The sequence below is a fragment of the Mustela nigripes genome, chromosome 4, assembly GCF_022355385.1.
Source record: "Mustela nigripes isolate SB6536 chromosome 4, MUSNIG.SB6536, whole genome shotgun sequence".
Lineage (NCBI taxonomy): Eukaryota > Metazoa > Chordata > Mammalia > Carnivora > Mustelidae > Mustela > Mustela nigripes.
Genome location: NC_081560.1, coordinates 923,040 through 942,336, shown reverse-complemented (window position 1 = coordinate 942,336; position 19,297 = coordinate 923,040). Strand labels below are relative to the sequence as shown.

General features: G+C 54.4%; 1 protein-coding gene across 1 annotated transcript in view; it reads right to left on the bottom strand.

The window, feature by feature from the left end:
• The window catches only part of PTPRN2 (protein tyrosine phosphatase receptor type N2), a 606,978-nt gene that overhangs the window by 248,472 nt on the left and 339,209 nt on the right, over positions 1-19,297 (bottom strand). The window lies entirely within an intron of this gene.

Below are 19,297 nucleotides of genomic sequence, written 5' to 3'. Positions count from 1 at the left end.
CCCACAAGGAGCCTGTTTCTAAGTAAGTGCCAATGAACAAGACCAAGTAAATGTGGAGGTAATCTCCAGAGCCAAAGCCCCTACATCTCCCACAGAGAAGCTTCTCGTCACCGAGGGGCTTTACCACAGCCCCGACAACCCTCCTGCGTGCGGGTCCACGGGCAGAGGAAAGCTCTTCCGCCTCAGGTCACTTAAAAACATGCTGAGAGTCCCTGGGCTTAGCTCCGTCTTGTTGAGGACCCAGCACGCGAGACTATGGGCTCTGTGGGCATCACCGCCATCCACGCGACTGCCGGAACTGGAACCTGTTGGCCACATGCTGTCCCAGCTCCGCACACCCAGTCATCGGCAGAGACTCCTGAGGGTCCCTCCAACAGCTCCCTGGTCACCCATCCTGGCCTCTCCTAACCCTAACCCTGGTCATCCGTGGGGTCTTTCAGCCCCAGTGCAGTGTCCTTGAGGGCACAGGTACACCTGATCTCACCCAAGGTGGCGTCCCCAGCTCTCAGACGGACACAGCCTGTGACAGTTGCTGCCGTCCCCCGCAGACAGGAGCGAAAGGCCTAGCTGCCGAGCGAGGGCCACTGCGCCCCTCCTCTAGTCAAACCTTGGTTCTGACCCAGCTGTCAGGAACCGGCGCAGACAGGACGCCGGGCTCGTACCGTGCGCCCCCAGGCGTCAGGCCAGCGTCCCGTTTCCAGGAGTGCGGATGCTGCAGTTTCACCACACTTCGGAGGAACCCTGCCCCGTTCTCACGGATGGGACAGGAGCTCCCTCAGTGTAGGGTTAAGGGCCACACGAGACCATTTCAAACAGGTGTTCAGGTCATAGGGTCCGATGGTCTTCACCACATTTGAGTGAGATCCAAGTGCATGCTGGCTTCTGGGTCACCCGCCAGTGGCTGAGGAACACAGTGTCCTCAGAAATGGTGTGGAACTACAGGCAAGCCCATAGCTTTGGCCGGAGCGCCGGCTCCAGGGCCCGGGGGCTCAGAGCCCCACGGCGCATGCTCCGGCAGAGTAAGGCTCCGCTGTCCTCCATCATGCGGTGACTCGGGAACGCCCCTGCTGTCAACCGTGCGATCGCTAGGAAGCATGCAGCAGTTGCGACGCTGACGGGGACCCCACTCTCTCAGGGGTCCTCACAGGCCCAGTGGACACAGAATCACCGCGAGAGAAGGCCCCGGCTTCGCCCATGGCTGGCCTCAGGCTGGCTGGTCAGCCGGGCGGCGTGTGTCCTGAGGCACGGGCCCTCAGAACAGCATCTCCGGGGAACTGCCCATCTGGGCTGGGTCGGGATAGGGGACCGGGGACCGCAAATCCAGCAGCGCCCACGAATGGAGACACTGAGCGACATGGCACCATGTCCACGAGGATCCTGCATTCCCACGAGAGGCCGCTGTGGTTTCCCAGCCCCTGACCCCAGCAGCTACAAGGTCAACAGAGTGTACCCCCCTGTCCCCGCTCAGCTCAGCATCTCAACCCCAAACTCACTGCTCCTCCCCAAGCAGTGTTGACTGTTCTGACAGGGGACCCGTCCCCCAGCCTCAGAAAGAAGCGGGAGAGAATAAGCCACTGTCTCCCGCCTCCAGTGGCCGGGTGTCCCCTGGGCTTCCTCTCGGACACCCAGGACCCTACACTCCCTTTCTCTTTGCACTGGAGTTACGGGGTAACTGCAACCCTAACGTGGCCCTCAGTGTCCATCCCGCACCCCCAAAGTCAGAGCCGCCTACGGGGGCCACCAGCGTCTCTGTGCCCCCTGTGCATGTGGCCCACAAGGTTTGCCACGCACCAGGCCAGTGACGGGCAGTGGGACCCCCGGGGTGGGGCATGCTCGCGTTCTGCGGCCTCACAAACCCCCACACTCTTGAAAGAGTTGTGAAGCCAAAGAACTTTTGTTTCTAGAAAACATTTGTGTCACTAAGTTGAAGAGAAACAGAAACATCTGAGTCTCCCAAGGCGGTTGGTGTCGCGACTCCTCATCAGGTCATCAGAGAACTAGACGCTCCAGGCTTCCTTCCCCAGCATGTCACCCCCCGAGAGGCCCCTCGGCACGGCCTCATCTGCTCTCCCACCCATGATTCGGGGGGGTGACCGTGGGGGCGTCTCCCAGATGTCCCCCGGACCCTGTGGTCCCTGAGACCAGCAGTAGCACCCGGAGACCGGGGCCCTGAGCCCCCAGGTGCCGTTGGCTGAAGGACCAAGCTCACGGGTGGCAGCAGGTGGCGGTGTCTTGCTGTCCGTCAGCATCGGGAGGTCGCCCACTGGCACGGAGGGGTCCCCGTTAGTGGACCCGGGGTCTGGGGGGGCTGTGCAGACGGCCCTGCTGGCAGCACAGCTTCCTGGCTGTTACACCCACTTTGCACACTCAGGTGAGAACCATAGGCCGCGGCCAGAGGGGCTGTGCGGGGGCTCTGGAGGAGGCGGCCCCATTGGGCAGGCCCAGCAGGGAAGGGGGAAGCTCTGCCGGGATTTCATGCTAAGATCAAACCAGCAGAGCACGTCACAGGGAACAGTGATGAGAAAGGACAAAAAGACTCCTTTGCTCCCTGAGGGTCCAGCCGGTTCTGCCCGTGCATCCAGGGAGCACCGAGGTCCAGGGAGCTCCCCTTGCTGCATCTCCGGGCCCCAGAGCCTCTGTGAACCATGGCAGCGCCAGGCCCACCCTTGGGACCCTAGATGGGTGGTGGGTGTGATGGTGGGAGGCGGCCGCAGAGGCCAGCAGCACCCACGGAGCAGCACAGGACACACAGGCAGAGCCTTGCTACATTCCAGAAGGTTCTGCGTCCGTTTCAGGTATGCATCCCAGCCTGACTGCCAGCCCAGGGCCCGCACGGCGGATCTGCCCGGAGTAAGGCTCCCAGTCGGCTTCCTCTGGTTGCCACAGACGTCGGAGCTCCCCATGCCCCACCCTGGCCTCTGGCCTCGGGCGGGCCAAGAGCTGGGGTGCTGGTCTCCGTGGGGACAGAAACAACTGCAGGTGCCCCTGGCTTCCCCCGTCACTCATGTTCTAGGATCCTCGCTGCCCGAACATCTGGGCTCCGCTGGAGCTCTCCTGGCTCCACAACCGTCCTTCTGCTCTCGGAGGCTCCTGTCAAGAAGAAGAATCACTGAGACGCCGACTCCTGTCAAATCAGCGGAGCCACAGGCCGCCGGGAGCCACCGGGAGAGCAACCAGCCGGAACTGGCTTCCGGGAGCCTCCGCAGCAGCTCCCACCACGGGGGCCAGGCGGGGGCTGCTGAAGAGCAGTGTCTGTCCGCAGGAGCGAAAAGCAGGCCGGGAGAGGGGGCCGCAGACTCCCCGCTGCGGAGCGTCCTGCTCTGGGCAGCCCCGCGCCCAGGTCCTGAGCCGCGCTGTCCGTGGGCACCGGTGACCCGGGTGAAGCACGCGGTCTGCTTGCAGGCGCCTGCCGTGCCCCTTCCCGCCCCCCGCGCCAGCTCTACGCTCTGCTTCCTGCTCCCGGGTCGACGAGCCAGGGACCCAGAGCAGGCCATGGAGCCCCCAGGGCAGAGGGAAAACCCTCCCTCCCAGTGAGAGGACAGAAGATAGCAGGAAAGGCGGAAGTCAGCCGCGAGTCACACGGTGAAGGGGCAGCTACTCCCAACCTCCAGAACTCACTCGGGGGATGTGGAAAAATCAACTTTTCTGTTCTCGTAAAGTAACCAAAGCAGTCGGCTGAAGTCTCTCCAGCTGGCTTGGGCCTCATGGGACATTTTACAGCTTGTTCTCCCAGGAAGACACTCAGAAAAAAAAAAAAAAAAGTAAGATCCAGGGAGACCTTAGGGAAAAAGCGTTCTTCTATCAGCAGGGAAAATACTGCTTATGTGCGGCGTGAAGCCACAAAGACTAAGAGCACTTCAAGTTATGTTTCCACACCATTTCACACGTGCCTATTTTTGTCCCCAGGCAAGGATTCTGACATATCTGTGTACAAATGAGACCCTTCTAATTATTAACACATAAGCCAGATGCCAAAGCCCACAGACAGCAACCAAGGGTTTGCAACCTTGAGAATCAGGCACAAGGCCCCAGATGCAACTGCCCCAGGCCATTTGCACGGGGGCCTCCTGGCCTAAGGGCTGCTGGGGAAAGATGACCTCGTAAGCCATGGGCGTGGGGATGTCACCAATAGAGGATTCAACACAGAGGAACGGAGGCAGACGCTGCTTTAGTTGGAGCCCCACACGAAATGAGGATATGGCCACAAGGGTTTGCTCCCAGGAACACCCTGGCTGGGGCTGGGGGCCGTGAGGCCAGGAAGCGATGCTGATGAGGGTGCCTGAGTGAGCACCCGGCAGGCAATGAGGCCATCCTGATGCACACCCACGGGGCTGCAGAACCTGCCTCAGGCTGTTCTGCATTCTTGAGGGCTGCTGTGAGGAAGCTAACGTCTGAGTAGCCCTGGCCACCCTTGTGCACAGGCCAGATGTCCTCGCTGGGCCAGAGAGAAGCCAGGATCTGCCCAGGAGAGGTGCAGATGGGCCAGGTGGGCTGGGGGTGTGGGCAGGGCTGAGGGGTCTGTTAGGGAGCTCTTCCCAGATGGGCTGAAAGGCTCCATCAACTCAACAGCACCTCGGACATGGTGGAATGGGTGGCTCCAAGGACCTGTCCCCCCAGTGAAGTCACAATTTAGGTGACAACAGTGGACAGAATCAACTCTTCAGAATACTGGGGTCTCGTGGAAAGAGCATACAGTGACCAAGGGAATGGTCCAAGAAGGAAGCGAGCGTCACATTTCAGTAGAAAGTGTTGCCACATTTTGCTTTCCACCCATCATCCCCCTCCCCCTCCACAGCTCAGCAGTGGCCCTGAGGACAGTTGTGTGCACTCGCTGGTGCTGGGGGTGACACTCATGGGCTCTCAAGGAAAGTGGTTGTGTGTTTGCGTCGGGTGCTTTTGCGAGGGGCCAGTGCAGACAGTGAGCTTTGTTTTGCATCCTTTGGGTGGGACTGGCTTTCCGGGAGGCGTCTGTTGAAAGCACTGCTCTACCTGGAGCCGGAGACAGTGGAAGACCCAGCATCAGAGAGGCCCAGAGGCTGGGGAAGGAGGAGGCTGAGAAGAGGATTTGGGGAAGATAAAGGTTCTGAAGGGCTGCTTCACACCCCAGGGACTTTGGAGTGTGACACACATGGCCAGGTCCCATATGCCCTCAGTGAAGAGCTGGGAGGACCCTAGGCTTGTACGTCAGGCCAACCTTTGAGCTTCGAACAACAGGAAGTGAAGGTGAGGGCTGGTGTTGAAGGAGTGAGGAGCCCAGAGCCAGTCATCAGAGGCTGCGAGAGTTCTTGCCCCCTCCTGGCTCCAAGCACTTAAGGAAACCTCTTTTGGGTTACTGGCTGACCACAGAAAGGATGGCCAATAAAGCCTCAGATCTGATGACAGACATACACACGCATATCCAAAGAGTTCAACTACGTCACATAGGATAAATTCAAAGAGATCCACGCTGAATCATTATAACCAAACTGTCAGAAGCCAAAGACTAAAGACTCCTGAAGGCATCAGGAGACAAGTGGCTTGACACCTACAGGGGCCCAACCAGATCAACGGCCACTTCCTCACCAGAAGCTGCGTGGCCAGAAGTGGTGGGAGGGCATACTTCGTGTGCTGGAACAAAGAACCTCACCCAAGAATTCTGTGTTTGGCAAAACCAGCCTCCAAAAATGAGGGTAAAGTTAAGACACTCCAGGATAAACAAAAATGGAAAGGACTTGTCGCTAGCGGACTTGCTCTACAGGACAAACTCCAGGGAGTCATGCCAGCTGAAGCAAAATCATGGAGTCTACAGCTCGGCCGAGGACAGAAGCACAGAGCTCCAGGGAGAATGATGGCCAAGGGGTAGGGAGAGTGGTGGAGTGTGTGTTTGGTTCAGGCTCCACGGTCTGAAAGACAAATGCAGGACACAACAACTATGAACCCAAGTTAAGGTGGGCAACTGGGGTGTCTGGGTGGCTGGGTCAGATGTCTGACTCTCGGTGTGGGCTCAAGCTGTGATCTCAGAGTCATGGGATCGAGGCCCACATTGGGCTCCCTGCTCAGTGCAGAGCGTGCTGGAGATTCTTCCTCTCCCTCCTCCTCACCCTGCACTCTTCCACACTCTCTCTCAAATAAATAAGTTTTTGGGTTTTTTGTTTTTTTTTAAAGGGCACACAGCTTAGAAAGAGGTGATGCATGACAATAACAACATAAAGTTGGGGACAGAGCTGTGTAGGATCACAAGTTCTACAGGCTCTGAAGCTACACTGGTATTAATTCCAACTATGTCGTTACAATCATGGGTTGCCAATTCGAAATCCTGTGATATCCACTACGAAGATAACTTTAGCAAGTACAGAGAGGGGAATGATGAGCAGACAGAGGACAAGTGTGACACAGACAGACTCCAGTGGCATGGAGGAAGTAGCCTCCTCGCCTGAAATTTGGAAAGGATTCAGCTCACCAATTGGCAGAAGACGTTTTAAGTACAATCTAACTGCATGTTGCTGCTAAGGCCCACTTTTTAAATTTTTAACTTAATTTTTAGTGAACATACAGTACAATATTGGTGTCAGGAGTAGAATTCAGTGATTCCTCACTTACATAGGACACCCAGTGCTCGTCCTAACAGGGGCCCTGCTGGATCCCATCCCCATGTAGCCCATTTCCACCCCTCCCCCCAGCAACCCTCAGTGTGTTCTTTGATGTTAAGAGTCTCTTATGGCATGTTTCCCTCTCTCTTTTTCCCCTTCCTGCTTCCTCTATGTTCATCTGTTTCGTTTCTTAAAGTCCACATATGAGTGAGATCATATGGTATTTGTCTTTCTCTGACTGGCTTCTTTCACTTAATTTAGCACCCTCTCGCTCCAACCATGTTGTTGCAAATGGCAAGATTTCATTTTTGACGACCAAGTAATAGTCCACTGTATGTATACACCACATCTTTCTCTGTTCATCAGTGGATGGACATTTGGGCTCTCTCCATAGTTTGGCTATTGTTCACAATGATGCTATAACCAACAGGGAGCATGTATCCCTTTGAATCTATATTTTTATATCCTTTGGATAAATACCCAGCAGTGTGATTGCTGGGTCACAGGGCAGCTCTATTTTCAACTTTCTGAGGAACCTCCATGTTGTTTCCCAGAGTGGCTGCACCAGCTTGCATTCCCGCCAACAGTGTAGGAGGGTTCCCCTTTCTCTGCATCCTTGCCAACACCTGTCATTTCCTGACTTGTTAATTGTAGCCATTCTGACTGGTGTGAGGTGGTATCTCATTGTGGTTTCGAGTTGTATTTCCCTGATACCGAGTGATGTGGGGGCACTTTCTCATGTCTGCTGGCCATCTGGGTGTGTCTTTGGAAAAGTCTATTCATGTATTCTGTCATTCCTTAACTGTATTATTTGGTTTTGGGGTGTTGAGTTTGATAAGTTCTTTACATATTTTGGATACTAGCCCTTTATCAGATGTCATTTGAAAATATCTTCTTCCATTCCATAGATTGCCTTTAGTTTTGTTGACTGCTTCCTTGACTGTGCAGAAGCTTTTTACCTTGTTGAAGTCCTAGTAGTTCATTTTTGCTTTGTTTCCATTGCCTCTGGCAACATATCTAGGAAGAAGGAGCTATGACTGAAGTCAAAGAGGTGGTTGCCTGTGTTTTCCTCTAGGATTTTGATGGATTCTTGTCTCTCATTTAGGTCTTTCATCTATTTTGAGTTTATTTCTGTGTATGGTATAAGAAAGTGGTCCAATCTCCTTCTGCAAGCGGCTATCCAATTTTCCCAACACCATTTGTTGGAGAGACTATCTTTTTTTTTATTGGATATTCTTTCTTTCTTTGTTGAAGATTAGTTGGCCATAGAATTGAAGGTCCATTTCTGGGTCCTCTATTCTGTTCTATTGATCTATGTCTGCTCTTGTACCAGTACCATACTTTTTGATAACTAAAGCTTTGTAATATAGCTAGAAATCCAGAATGATGATGCCTCCAGTTTTTTCTTTTTCAGAATTGTTTTGGCTATTTGGGGTATCTTGTGGTTCCACGCAAATTTTAGGATTGTTTATTCTTGCTCTGTGAAAAATGCTGGTGGTATTTTGATAGCGGTTGCTTTGGGTCATATAGACATTTTAACAATATTTGTTCTTCCAAACCATGAGCATGGAATGCTTTTCTTTGTGTCCTCTTCAATTTCTTTCATAAGCATTCTATAATTCTCAGGGTACAGATCTTTTACCTCTTTGGTTAGGTTTATTCCCAGGTGTCTTATCGTTTTTTGGTGGAATTGCAAATGGGCTCAATTCTTAGATTTCTTTTTCTGCCGCTTTTTTGTCAGTGTATAAGACTGCAATAGATTTCTGTACACTGATTTTATATCCTGTGAATTTTCAGAATTCATGTGTCAGTTCCAGCAATTTTTTGGTGGAGACTTTCAGATTTTCTTTTCTTTTTTTAAAATTTAATTTTATTTTTCCAGTGTTCCAAGATTCATTAATTATGTACCACACCCAGTGCTCCATGCAATACATACCCTCCTTAATACCCACCACCGGGCTCACCCATCCCCCGACCAAAACCTTCAGTTTGTTTCTCAGAGTCCACAGTCTCTCATGGTTGTCTCTCCCTCTGATTTCCCTTCACTTTGCCTTTTCTTCTCCTAATGTTCTCTGTGTTATTCCTTAAGCTCCACAAGTAAGTGAAACCATATGATAGTTGACTCTCTCTGCTTGACCTATTTCACTCAGCATAATCTCCTCCAGTCCCATCCATGTTGATACAAAAGTTGGGTACTCATCCTTTCTGATGGAGGCATAATACTCTGTAGTGTATATGAACCACATCTTCTTTACCCATTCATCTGTTGAAAGACATCTCGGCTCCTTCCACAATTTGGTGACTGTGGCCATAGCTGCTATGAACATTGGGGTACATACGACCCTTCTGTTCACTGCATCTGTATCTCTGGGGTAAAAACCCAGTAGTGCAATTGCAACAGCAATCATACAATAAAGGAAATAAAAGGTATCAAACTGGCAAAGAAGAGCTCAAACTTCCTCTCTTTGCGGATGACATGGTACTTTATACGGAAAACCCAAGAGATTCCACCCCAAACTACTAGAAGTCACACAGCAATTCAGTAATGTGGCAGGATACAAAATCAATGTACAGAAACCATTTGCTTTCTTACACACTAACAATGAAAATACAGAAAGGGAAACCAGAGGATCAATTCCATTTACTGTAGCACCAAGAACCATAATACACCTTGGAATAACCCTAACCGAAGAGGTAAAGGATCTGTACTCGAGGAACTACCGAACACTCATGAAAGAAACTGAAGAAGGCACAAAAAGATAGAAAAGCATTCCATGCTCACGAATCAGGTTTTCTACATAGAGTACATAGTACATCATCTTGTCTGCAAACAGTGGAAGTTCAACTTTTTCCTTGCCAATATAGATGCCTTTTATTTCTTGTTTTTGTGTTCTTATTGCTGAGGCGAGGACTTCCAGTATCATGTTCAATAGTAATGATGAGAGTGGACGTCCCTGTCTTGCTCCTGATCTCCGAGGGGAAAGGCTCTCAGCTTTTTCCCATTGAGGATGATATTAACTGTGGGTCTTTTGTATATGGCCTTTATGATGTTGAGGTATGTTCCCTCTGTCTACTTTGTGAAGGATTTTCATTAGGAAGGCTGCTGTGTCTTACCAAATGTGTTTTCTGCATCTACCGACAGGATCATATGGTTCTACGCTTTCCTTTATTAATGTGGTGGGTCACACTGAATGACTTGTAGATGTTGAACACCCCCCCTGCAGCCGAGGTATAAATCCCACTTGATTGTGGTGAGTAATTCTTTTCATGTACTGTTGAATTTGATTTGTGAGTATTTTATTGAGAATTTTTGCATCCATGTTCATTAGGGATATTGGCCTATAATTCTTTTTAGTGGAGGCTTTGATTTTGGAGCCAAGGTCATGCTAGATTTGCAGAAGGAGTTTAGAAGTTTTCCTTCCATTTCTATTTTTTTGGAACAGTTTGAGAATAGGTATTAATTCTTCTTTCAGTGTCTGTTAGAAATCCCCTGGGAAGTCATCTGGCTCTGGACTTTTGTTTGTTGGGAGATTTTTGATTACCGATTCAATCTCATTGCTGATTATGGGTATGTTCAAATTTTCTATTTCTTCCTGTTTCAGTTTTGGTAGTTTGTATGTTTCTAGGAATTTGTCCATTTCTTCCAGGTTTCCCAGTTTGTTGGCATATATTTTTCATAGCATGAGGATTATAATTGATTATATTTCTGGGCTGTTGGTTGTGATCTCTCCTCTCTCTTTAATGATTTTATTTATTTGGGTCCTTTCTCTTTACCTTTTGACGTGTCTGCTGAGGGTTTTTTATCAATTTTATTAATTCTGTTGAAGACCAGTTCTTAGTTTTAATAATCCACTCTATTTTGTTTGTTTCTAGAGTGTTTATTTCTACTCCAATCTTTATTATTTCCCTTCTTCTACTGGCTTTAGGCTTTATTTGCTGTTCCTTTTCTAGCTCCTTTAGGTGTGAGGTTAGATTGTGTGTTTGAGACTTTTCTTGCTTCTTGAGGTAGGCCTGTATTGCAATATACCTCCCATCCCCTCTCCGCCTGTTTCCCTGTACCAGCTCACCCACGAGGTGTGGTTCTGCCAGTCACGGCATGGAGAGAGAGGCATAATCATGATAACTTCTGGAATGCCCATTTTCATGCTCTATCTAACGAGTTTGTGAGCCCTGCTGGCTTTGGTTGACTGTGCCATGCTCAGAGGGCCAAGCACAGGGCTAAGCCTCTCAAGCTCTCAGCAATGAGTGAAGGAACAGACGGAGCTGGGCAGCCTACCCTCACTCCATTCTCTCCGTGACGTGGGATATTCTGAATTTCTCCTGCTGTGCTGACCGATCTTTGGTAGTAAACAGGACTGTAAAAGATCAAGTATTTGGAAAACACCCGGAAGACAGGCAGGCCTTCCTTCTCATAAACACTCCCACGCACGTTCACGCAAGGAGGCACATGGAAGGGAAGGGCTGGTGTGCTTTTCTGGAAACTAGAAAAATCGTGCACTTTTCCTACAAATTATGTTCATTCAATAAGACTGCCTTCACTCAGAGTCAGTACAGCAGCTTTACTGGAAGCCACAGAGAGGTTGGGAAGGAGATGATATTCAGAACACTCAGGTTTTCTTCCAAAAATATTGCCTTACAAATATCCAAGATTCATTCACAGACTTTTAAGTCTTAATATTATAATAAAATATAAGAAAATGATTGGCCTGGTCACTGTAGAAACAAAGCACCCAAAGAAAATAGAATATTTGACATATTTGATAGGTTTTCCGAACAAGATTTGCTGACCATTTTATTTTCCGGATTTACTGACCACTGTCCATGTGCCGGGGACAGTTTGAGGCTCTGGGGTTTCAGTAGTGAACAAAATAGACAAAATATTTTCTCACAGAGATGACATTTTAGCAAGGAAGGAAGACTTACTAAGTAAAAATTGGTGATGAACATAAAGGAGACTATCAGAGTGGGAAATGGAGTAGGGAGAGCTGCTGCCCTCCTGGGCAGGGTGGCCAGGGGCGCCCTTGCTGAGACGATGAGGCATGAGCCACCTGGACATCAGGGGAGGACCCTACCAGGTGCATATAAGGATGACATCTGGGCTATGTTTCCAGATCGAGGGGACCCGTGTGGCCGGACAGGCTGTGGGGGATCTGAGAAGTGTGGCCACATCACTGGGCTTTGATCATGGTAAGGAATGTGGCTTGGACTCTGTCCTGGGAAACTTTGGCTGATGGTGAAGCCACATCCCCAGGCTGCCCATCGGCTGTGATGGTCACTGTGTGGGTCTCTGTGTGTCATAGTGACCGACAAATCATTCTGGACTTCTTCAGGCCACAGACGAGGACGTGGACAGGTCCATCCTGGACGGTGTCTAATCCAGCTCTGGCTGAGGACATGGTTTTGCAGGGTCTCCTGGAGCGGGCCTGCATTCCCATCGGTGCTCTGTGGTGTGTCTGAGAGCAGACATGGGACGCTCGGTCATGGGGCCAGCGGGACCCACCCCAGCTCCACCACTCAAGGGTCAGCAGCTGGTCGAGCTCCAGGGCACACAGGATGGAGAGACAGAAGGAGAGAGGGACACTGACCCAGGGAGCAAAGAGACAGGTGGGGAGAGACAGACTGAGTCAGGGAGGGGAGGCTGAGGCACAGACATAGTCTTGTCCTGAGCAGAGGGCTGAGTCACGTCACCTCACAAGTCAGATGGAGGCCCCCGGGGCGCGGCGGGGGACCTGACGCTCCTCATCTGTCTGCTGCCACGGCCTGGGAGAGCAGCCCGGCCTGCCCGCCTGGCATTAAGCACAGCCGTGTGAAGAAAGCCGTGTACGAAACACCTCAAGGCCTGGACTCCCTGGCATCAGTGAAGTCACACCCTGGCTGGGCTGAGAAGTCCTGCGACCACCGGGGAAGCCCCCATTTCTGGGAGGACATGACACCAAGAGCTCAAGGAAAAAGTGCGCATCATATCGGATGTGCTGTGTGTGCTTTTCAGAGGATCTTGGACTCAAAACTCAAGATCATGGTGCAATTACAGGACCACTGGAGCCTACATGAGGAGCTCTGGTCCCAGGGGCGCCCTCACTTCAGGTACAAACACAGGGGGGAGAGCTAGCTTTTGGGGTTGGGGGTCTGGGGTCCATCTGGCAGCCTGTCGGTGTGTCTGTGTCCACCGTCGGGACTCCTGGGGCACAGGGACACACACGCCTCCTGCCAAGTCTCAGTCCCTCTTCCCCGGAGACGGGAGCATCGGGGTCCTGCCGAGGGCCACACGGAGGGGCTGTCTAGGTTTGATAGGAACCACGCGCATATCTACACCGGCACACAGGGCAGAGAAAGGCCTTCAGTGTGGAAACTGCCAGAGCGAGGAAAGGAAGCTGGTAACCCTTCTCCTCCGTGGCCTCGCCCTGTTTTAGAGAGGAAGCCCCGGGGGCTGGAGAGGCTCAAGGTTTTGGTGTAGCTGCAGCGTGCCACATGTGTCCATGGCACACACAGGTGGGATGGACGGGTGGGGAGGAAGGGTCTGGAAAGACGGCTCCCCGTCTGAGCAGCACCGGCCTGGGGCGGGCTTTCAGCGGGCGTTCTGAGGGCACTGGGGGGCCCCGTGTCCTGGGAGGGGGCGGGAGAGAGGCAGAGGGGGCCCGAGGACACACTGCACTGAAGTGAATTTCCAGGGCTTCTGGAAAATCAGAGTTTTCTTAAAACACCATCAACGAAGGGCTGACTTCCATGCACCACGGACAGAACGCAGCAGGAAGGGAACACAGAGACGACTATGCCACAGCATAGTCCGTGCTGCGGACTGGAAGCAGCGTGAACCCAGCAGAAGAAATCCCGGTCACCGGCTGCCTGAACAGGACCCTTCCCTGAGGTCACCAACATACATAGTCACGGTCACGGTCACGGTGAGTGGAGGCTGGCCAACCACGTGAATGAACCCACACGTCCCGAAACTCAGCTGCCTGATCCGGGGCCGGGTCAGCCTCCCACAGGGTGGGGGACAACGTCCTATAACAAGGTGGGCTCAGGCCCACCTGTGCTTGCTGGGGGTGCCCGGGCAGGCAAGCCAGCCAGGAAGGCTGCCCCACTCTCCTCGGCCTCGACCAGACAGCGCACTCCTGAGCCGTGACACCTGCCGGCGGCCCTCAGCTGTGTGCATCAGGAAGGGCGGCAGCCAGGCCCGGGGGGACCTCCCCGGAGTAGCAGAGTGCGGGCTCATGCGGGGCCCACCCCCAAGCCCCCATGTCCCCACCCTCCGTGCTCTCCGCCAGCAGCGTCCCGGCCCCTCCCATCCAAGGACAACTCTGGGGACCACGGCTGTCAGTCGTGGCAAGGCTTCCAGGAGGCATTGGTGTTCTAAGCCTTTCATCTGCTGCCGAGGGGCACACGGTTTTGTTCTCTGCTCAAAGGATTTCTGGGAGTTCCAAGAAAACAAGGAGACATTTTGATTCGTGGTTTGGGGGACCTTCCAGTCTCTCTTAAAGTCACCAAGTCCTGTGGGTCCTGCACTAGGACAGGAGGAGGTCGGGGTTCTCTGCACGTGGAGTGTGGACGGGGATCTCCTTCCGGCGCTGGGCTGGAGTGTGCCGCCGAGAGGCTCCCGCAGTCCCCGTGCCTGCCCCCATCCCCGAGCCTTCGCGACCCCCGACCCCTGTCCCGTCACCGTCCCCGCCTCTGCCCATCAGCAAGACTGCCGATCCTTGTTTATTGTTTCGTTTGAAGACGCCGCTGTCCACCCCTTCCGCCGAGATGCCGACCTGGTCTTTCTGGTATAGAACCTGGCACCTGGCCGTGCCAAACCCTGTGGGAGGCCCGCGGCCCGCGGCTCCCCAGCCCCGGCTGTGTGCGTGGCGGCTTCGGGGAAACACAGCTCGCCAGACTGTTCCCCAGCAGTCAGTCCCGGGCAACCCCGGGGGCTGCGGTGGCCTGGCTGTGAGACACAGTGCTGGGATACATACATCTGACCGGCCAGGGCCAGGGCCAGCTCTCTGGGCCCTCTGCAGCCCCGCAGGGGCGATGTGGGCCACCCTCCTCGGAGCCCATGGTCCCTCCGAGCCCTTCAACATAAAGCAGTGTTGTTCACATCTGCCGCCCGCTGGCCCGGACGCTCCCAGCCCTCAGCCCCCTGAAGTCCGTGACCCTGGGACCAAGGACGCTCCCAGATGCCTCCCCACCACAGCTGGCCTTCCAGGCTCCAGGAGCCTGGGGTTACCAAGATGGCCTGGGGAGTCAGACCCCTGCAAAACCCCACCTGCCTTCAGCTTCCTCACCGAATTTAAATTGGAAAGAAAGTTTTAAACAATCAAGCTAGAACCAGTCCTTGTTCTGTAGTGTCTGGATTACAAAGCTTTTACATTTTAGTGAAAAGAGTAAGTATTTAGTGCTATGCCATGTGTAAGTCCCACTGCGTCACCGGTGTTGGCTTGTGGCCTTCCCCCGCAAGGTGAGGCCCGGTGGGGAAGGGGTCCCACCGTCCCTGCCCATGACCTCCAGATCCAGGGTCTCCGGCCCCACGCATTCCTGCGGGAGCGCGCCTGCATGCCGGACCGGCCCGGGCTCCATGGCGGGCCCTCTCTCTGCGCGCTCACGCTCAGGTCCGGTCACGGAGGCAGGGTGGAGCCTCCCTCTGCGACTTCCCACTTCTCTGAGATTCCTGTCTGCTTGGGTCATTCATTTAAAATATTTTTTTAAGGTTTTATTATTTTGACGGGGACAGTGAGTGTGAGCGAGAGCGGGGGGTGGGGGCAGAGGCGGAGGGAGAAGCGGCTCCCCGTGGAGCAGGGAGCCCGATGCGGGGCTCGATCCCAGGACCCGGGGGTCAGGACCTGATCTGAAGGCAGACGCTTAACAGCTGAGCCCCCCAGATGCCTCACGTTCCTGTTGTTGGTGATTTTGTTTCTGGTCAGACGACTGCCGCTGGTGCGCAGCCTTCCCGTCGGTGGAGCTGCCGTTCCCCTAGAACCGCTTTACAGAAGGCAAACCGGGCCTGCTTCTGCTCAGAACTGTTTTCCAGACTGGGGTCCAGAAAAGACGGAGACGATGTGGCGACCGTGCGGCCTGGGAATCCGGAGGGAGACACGTCCGAGCACCCACAACACGTCCGGGGCAGCAACTGTCCGCCAATGCCTCCGAGGCAGCCCCTCTGTGCCCGTCACCATTTCCTGCCGATGGGGGGGGGGGTCCTCATTCATCACCAATAAAATAAAATATAAAAAGAAAACCACCCGCTCTCCGTCTCTGCGCTTCTCTGCCCGTTCTCCATGAGGAGGTTACCCGGAGGCCCGAGCTGCACTGACCCGCTTGCCCAGCGCGGCTGTGCCTCATGCCGTGGCCGCCATCTGAGCCTGGGGGAGGGTGCGTGTGGGTCACAGAAGGGCCGGACAACAGAGGACCTTCCTGTGGTCCCATTCCCCAGGCCAACCAGCCCCATGTTCCAAACTCTAACCCAGGGACGAAACTCACAGTTCGGGAGGGTAGTCTGTTGCCTGAAACCACTCCCACAAACCCTTTTCACGAAAACGTTCAGGAAGCAGGAACTTCACTCCTTGCAAAGAATCACTCTGGTACGAAGAGGAAACGGCACCATTAAGTGCGACCGAGGTTCTGCGAAATCAGTGCCCAGAAGTCCCGGTTCCAGCCCAGGGTCAGCGTGCCTTCCCCCCGCGCTAAGCCGGGGAGCCTTCACCGCGGGGCCGACTGTCCCGACGAGGCCCCATGCGGCGCCCCCGGAACGCAGACTCTGGTATGGTTTGACGACCGTCTTGTGACCTACTTCTCTTGCCAGACAGCAAGCACACACTTCAACACCATCTCTCCCGGGATTAAGGCAGAAACCCCCTATCGTTTGATGACTCTTGCTCAGTCGAAGAGCGAACTCCCAGGGCCCCGAGTCTCACATGGGACACTTGAGGCGCCATCGTGACCCGTGGCTGAGCTCGGTCCATCCCACGTGAGGGGGGCCAGACTCCAGGTTCGCCGGCTGCGCTCTCCTGTCTGGCCATCTCTCCCGTCTCTGCTCTCGCCTGATTCTCTCGGCTTCACAGGCTCGTCCTCCTGTCCCAGCTGGACCCACAGTTCTTTGCGAGGTGCCGGACGGACCCCGGCCACATCCTCATAACCAGTTCGCTGACGAGTCCCGGCTGGCTCGTGTCCCCAACGCTGCTTTCACCCTGAGGATCTGCGGGGCTCATGATGCTCCTCCAGATGCCCCGTGTGACATTCTCCAGAGTGAGTCTCGCTGTGTGATTTGCTGCCATGTTTCTTCAAAGCTCGAGAGCCGGAGGGCACTTGCCTGTGAGCCTCCTTCTCCGACAGCCTTGGCTCGCCTGGCACGGAGGCTGGGGGCATGCCGTGATACAAAACCCGAAGTCCGGGCAGGGTATCAGGGCCGGCTGCACGTGGCGCCCACAAAAGCCCATCCATGAAGCCTCCTCAGGGAAGTCTGCCACCCAGTCCCTACTCCGCACCCACAGCAGATCCGGCGCAGGCACTCGGGGGTTGACGGCCTGGCACGCAGACGTGGAGAGACTGACCATGCGCCGGATGCAGGAGGGACCTGGAGGGTGTGTGCCAAAGACGAGCGGAGACGGAGAGATTGAGAGAGCGGGGGAGGGGGAGGTGCCGAGACCAGCCCTGAAACCAACCGCGGGCAAGAAGCTGCGATTTCCCGCTCGTGATCAAGGATCCCAAAGCCCGGTCCCCGCCTGCTCTGCAAACACTCATTTTCTTTCTGGGTTGAGTCGCTGTGTCCTCTGGGCCAGCGGTGCAGTCAGACCCGACGTGAGGCATGTGAGCGGGCTCTGCAGCCTGCGTGGTGGCGGGTGTGACCTGCCCCTGCTGGTGCCCCGTCCCGCACGTGATGGCGAGGAGGACCGGGCAGTGCGACGGGGTCCCCTCGACTGCTCTGACCACAGGGAATCTGAGAGGGCGTGTGCTGGCAGGAGTGTGGGCCGTGCACATCCACAAAACCCCACGCGGGAGCCTCACTGATGGCCTGGTCGCCCACGGATGGCCTGCCCGGCTCTGTGCGTCTGGGCTCCACTGTGCGTCTTTCTACCTGCCAGGTTTATGACCCGGGGTCCCCATCTGACTCTGGCGGTCACCTCTGCTCCGTAAACTCTTTAAGACGCCCCTTGTCTCCACGGGCAGCACAGACCCAAGGTGGAAGCAGAACAAAGAATCACGTCCTACCCACCTGACCCAGCCTTTCTCCTGCGACACTGCTCTGTTTGAAGGCCCCTGGGGGCCCCTGGTCTTTTGGGGGCAATGGACCTTTCTGTCTGCACAGCTCTGGCCAGGACTGTCCCTCACCACCCGAGACGGTCCTTGTGGGTCTCTCTACCTCTGGGACTGCTCTGCCTGTCAGCTCAGTTCTGTTTTCTGGGCCACATGCAGGCTTCAAGGAGGGAGCCCCCAGCCTCCAGCCTCCTGGGCCCACCAGCACGGGTGTGCCGTCAGGAACGCACAGCGCAGCCGGGGACCCGGGGTAGCTGGAGGCAGCTGTGTTCAGAAGTGGGGTCAGCCCGGCAGGAGGTGCTGTGAGGGGGAAGGTAGGAGAGAGGCTTGCAAGGGGCCGTGACATCACCGAGGGCAGCAGAGGAAGGCACTGCGGGAGAGGTCCGGAGCAGAGATCACAGGGTAGGGGTCCTTCTGCTTCCGACCCCCGGACGCATGCACCCTTTGAAGACACAGCGTGTGTGACTGTTTCATCTAGAAAATGCTCTTAAGACAGTTCGAAGAGTTACTATTTTTTCAGTGCCATATTAGTGGAAGTTCCAGCAATGGCGGACAGGTAGATAGATCTTAAATTGTCATTTTATTCTTAGTTGCCTAAAGGACCTGTAGATGGGGGTGGAGACTGACGTCAACAGGAAGCAACAAAGAGCCCCGAGGACAGGGAGTGGCCCTCAGTCCTGCCCGGGACCCCATCCCAGCAGGTGTGTGACCGTCCGGGGGGACACGGTGGAGCAAAGGCCGTGGGGAGTGTGTGTGCGTGTGGGGGTGGTTCAGGGAGTGTGTGTGTGCGTGTGTGTGCGTGTGGGGGGGTTCAGGGAGCGTGTGTGCGCGCGTGCGTGCGTGTGCATGTGTGGGTGTGTGCATGTGTGCGTGTGGGGGGGTTCAGGGAAATACTGAAGTCCTTGCTGGCATCTTTGGAACCAAGTCGGATGATGTGTTTAAAGATCCCATCTGTTTTCAGTCATTATCTTGATTTATTTCTGCAAAACTACCGTTTAAAATAAAGTAAAAGAATAATACATCCCCGTATCAGATTTAAAATATAAGAACTGGAATGTCCACCAGGAAGGACGGGTACCCAGCATTACTTGGACATGGACGGAGCCGGAGGGTCACGCTGAGAGAAGGCAACCGCAGAGGGAGCGAACGGTCACGCGGCCTCACTCCCTCGTGGGACGGAGGGCATCGTGCAGAGGACGACAGGGAGGGGAAGCCGAATGGGAAGAAATCATTGATGGAGACAATCGTGAGGCTCTTGACTCCAGGAAACAAAGCGAGGGCGGCTGGAGGAAGCCGGGTGGGGGCTGGGGTCGCGGGGGGACAGCACGGAGGGGCCCGTGCCGTGGTGGGCGCTGGCATCGTGCAGAGCTGACGCAATCTCGGAGCGCTACGTCTGGAACTAAGGATAGACTACATGTTGGCTAATGGAATTTAAATCAAAGAATACTCGAACACAGTAAAATGAAATATAAAACTTGGGGCATTTCGGGCCCTCTCCT